Consider the following 3,730-nt stretch of genomic DNA (forward strand, 5'->3'; position numbering starts at 1 on the left):
TTGAGACGGAGTTTTGCTTTTGTTGCCCTGGCTGGAGTGCAAAGGCATGATCTTAGCCTACTACCACCTCTGCCTCCCTATTCAAGCAATTCTCCTGTGTCAGCCTCCCAAGTAGCTGGGATTACAGGCATAAGCCACCATGCCCAGCTACTTTTTAAATTTTTTTTAGTAGAGACCAGGTTTCTCCATGTTGGTTAGGCTGGTCTTGAACTCTTGACCTCAGGTGATTCACCCTCCTTGGCCTCCCAAAGTGTTGGGATTATAGGAATGAGCCACAGTGCCCGGCCCTCTCTTTTTCTTTCTAGCAGAGATGGGATCTCACTATATCACCCAGACCTTTCCTGAAATCCTGGGCTCAAAAGCCATCCTCCCTGCTCAGCCTCCTGTGTACCTGCCTCCTGGGGCTACAGGTCCTCACCATCGTGCCCAGCTCCAGCCCCTTTCCAGATGGAGAAGCTGGGTGGGCGGTGCTTCTTTAAGGAGACCCAGCCCTTTGGGGACAGACTAGAGGTTGAACCCTGGACTCTGGATGGCCAGAATAGTGTCTAACTTTTGCTGAAGAAAAGATGAGACACAGGCTAGACAGGCAGTGCCTTGGGCGGGCCCGGGATGGAATGATCCAAGATGGGGCAGGCTTACTTCCAGGGAGCCACATCCTGGGTGCTCAGCACATCTCCCAGGAGGGTTAAAGGGACATGTGATCCTCAGCCTGCAGCTCATAGGGAACAAGGAGAAGATGAGCAGATGGGCGCTATGGTGAGGGCCGCCCTCCAAGGGCTCAAGGGGGTTCTTTCCACAGCTGAAGGGCCACCGTGCAGGAGAGGAGTGGGGACAGTGACTGTGTGGACACAGCCCCAGCTTCAGACCCGTGCAGCCTGTCTTGGGAACCCTCTAACTTACTGGCCATCCAACTTGGGGAAAGCAGTTACCCATACTGACTCCACATGACCTTTGCAGTTTCCATATCTGCAAAATAAACAGGTGGTCTCCTTTTCACATAGGGCGGAGGTCAGTGGTGCAGAGAAGGTACCGCAGAGCAGAGGCAAGCCATCTAGGAGAAACTGCACAGGTCTGCAGGGCTCTCCAGGAGGGCAGATAACAACCAGGGCAGTGAATCCGGAAAGGCAGTATGCAACCCATCTCAAGGAGCAGGACCTGGCACTGTCCCAAATCCCCATGGCCTACTTAGGGAGACATCGGGCTCCCCTGCCACACAGAAGCCCAAGGAGAGCTGGGATGAGCATATGCCATGAGTGTAGAAGGGAGTCCTGCATGGACGGGGGGTTTTCAAGACACGGCTTTAGGGAGCAGGAGATAGGGAGGACCCTGGATGCGTCTGGAAGAAAGAGTCTAATGTCTACATCAGAGAACCTGAGCTGCTAACCTTTACTTGGTGGAGAAATCAGCATAGAAAGACACCGTCTAATGGTTTCAGACCACCTTCTCTCTCTGTGCCTATGCAAATGCAAATGCACGTGTTAGGGGCCTTGCAGCCACGGTTCCTACCTGCCCTCCCTTCCCAGGCCTCTCTCTGATAACGGATTGGTGACTGCTGGCCCACAGCTGGCTTCCTCACTCTCAGGAAGGATGGAGGTCACCTACTGCATGGAATCCACATGGCCTACCTCCTAGAGCTGAGAGCCGGATTAAATGAGATTGCTTTTGCAAAGTGTTGCGCAGTGCCCAACACAGAGGAGGTTTCGGCAGACACCGGCTCACTCCTCCACCGAGAATCTCCATTGTCGCTGAGCTCAGGAGACATGTCTAGCCCCACTCACCGCGGACAGTGATACCAGTATTCCTAGCATGTTTTCCTCCTAGAAAACTGCCCGTGGTGCGGATTTGCAAGCCTTTTTCTGGTCCTCCAGTCATTGGCCACACAATTCATAAAGAAAAAAGGCCTTATGGGATTGTTTCAGGTGGCACACAGGCGAGACGCCTGCGTAGTCTTCTGCCAGTGTTGGTGAAGGGGATTGCAGTGGTAGGAAGACAAAGTGAGGACCTATGGCACGGGGAGGGGGTCGGCCCAGGCCAGAGAAGGAGTCAAGGTGCTCAAGACATTCCTGCCCCAGAGCCTAGGAGTCAGGAGGCAGCACCTTCCCTACAGGGGCTCCCTGGAAGCCTAAGCTTGGCTGGCTCCTGTCTCCTCCCTACCGCCCCCTGGTGACCTCTGCAGAATTAAACACCATCTCTGGGACTCCAGAGCATTTCTGAGGCTCTGGTCATTGCCCGGGCAGCCCCAAAGCCTCCTTAGCAGGGTGAAGGGTAGAATCAGGTTGGTTGGACAGAGCCTTCCTAAGATAGCTGCTTCAGAACAACTGATGAGCTTCCAGTTCAAAAACTCTGCTTGCGTTCTCCACTGTAACTTCCCAAGCACGAGGCTGCCTGTCTCTCCTTCCTCCAGCAAAGGTTCTGACATCTGCAGACCCTGGAGATGCACACACCATCGAACGGCCTCGTCTGTCCTGTGCAAACCGCCAGCACGCTGCCACCTCACCAGGCACAGCCACCAGCCATCCCCAGGAGCCTCCTCGGTCCCAGAGAGGGCGACAAAAGGAGTCGGGCCGCTCCCTCCAATTCCTCTTCTCCTTTCCATCCTCTTCCTTCATCACGAGGCAGACTTTAATCCCCCTCTAGATCCTTCTCTCCCCAACCTCTTCCCACACTGCAGGGACTCAAAGGCCTATGCCTGAGGAGAGCAGAGAGAAGTCAAACAGAATAACGCTTTCCAAATCCATCAATACAAACATGGGTTGCCATGGCGACGCAGTCAGTCCCAGGGAGTCTGGCAATTGCCTACAATGAAACTTTTTTTTCCAAAGACACAATTTCCTTGTTTGCATCTGAAAGTGGCTTCCTGGCTTCTGGGCTCCCGCTGTGATGCAGTGCCTGCAGGAAGGATGCTAGTGCTGGGATTCAAAGCAGAGGGCGGCTCAGGCCCCCACCGCCCCGTCATGTGCCTTCCCAGTGGAATGCTCTGGAAATTGTCTTTTTACAGAACAATTCCTTTAAGGAGAGGATGGACATGTAGGCTTGTCTCAAGCCTGAGGGGCTCAGGGTAGACCAGAGGGAGGGGGACCCACAGATGTCAGGAGCAGGGGGAAGGCCAAACATAGAGGTGGTCCAGGAAAGGGTGGTGACCAGTGGAAGGGACAGACAGTGTGATGGGAGGCCCCTCCACAGGACGGCCAGCCGGAGCTGAAGCAATGGCGGCACAGTCGCTCCATCCAGGGCGCTGTGGCTGACTCACTAGCCCCTAATTCCTATCTCACAGGCAGGGCCTTCGCAAGTTTCCTGGCATCCCTGAGCTGCAGGACTGTCACCCGTAAGATGGAAACAAGTGCCACTCCCTCCAGGCTGGTAGGAGCATTGGTGGCAGCAGTGCCAGAAAAACGCCAGGAGCTGAGCTGCTGCATGGGGTGCTCTGCTGCTTTTCCCTTCTAAGTCCCTCTGTGTGGGAGCAGGTGAGAACCGAGGGTGGGAGGCAGGTAAGGCAGTTCCTCATGCAATAAACACCCACCCTGCAGGTGAGGGAGGTGCTGCGTTCCTCATGCAATAAACACCCACCCTGCAGGTCAGGGAGGTGCTGCGTTCCTCATGCAGTGAGCACTGTCCCGGAAGGTGAGGGAGGCAAAGTGTTCCTCCTGCAGTGAGCACTGTCCCTGCAGGCCAGGGAGGTGCTGTGTTCCTCATGCAGTGAGCACTGCCCCTGCAGGTGAGGGAGGTGCTG

The 3,730-nt window shown here is 55.2% G+C and overlaps 1 protein-coding gene across 1 annotated transcript in view; it reads right to left on the minus strand.

Annotated features, from left to right (window-relative positions):
• COL22A1 (collagen type XXII alpha 1 chain) overlaps nt 1-3,730 on the minus strand; it is a 320,119-nt gene that overhangs the window by 105,935 nt on the left and 210,454 nt on the right. The gene's annotated exons all lie outside the window — the stretch shown is intronic.

The sequence above is a fragment of the Cebus imitator genome, unplaced genomic scaffold (assembly GCF_001604975.1).
Source record: "Cebus imitator isolate Cc_AM_T3 unplaced genomic scaffold, Cebus_imitator-1.0 Scaffold284, whole genome shotgun sequence".
Classification (NCBI taxonomy): Eukaryota; Metazoa; Chordata; class Mammalia; order Primates; family Cebidae; genus Cebus; species Cebus imitator.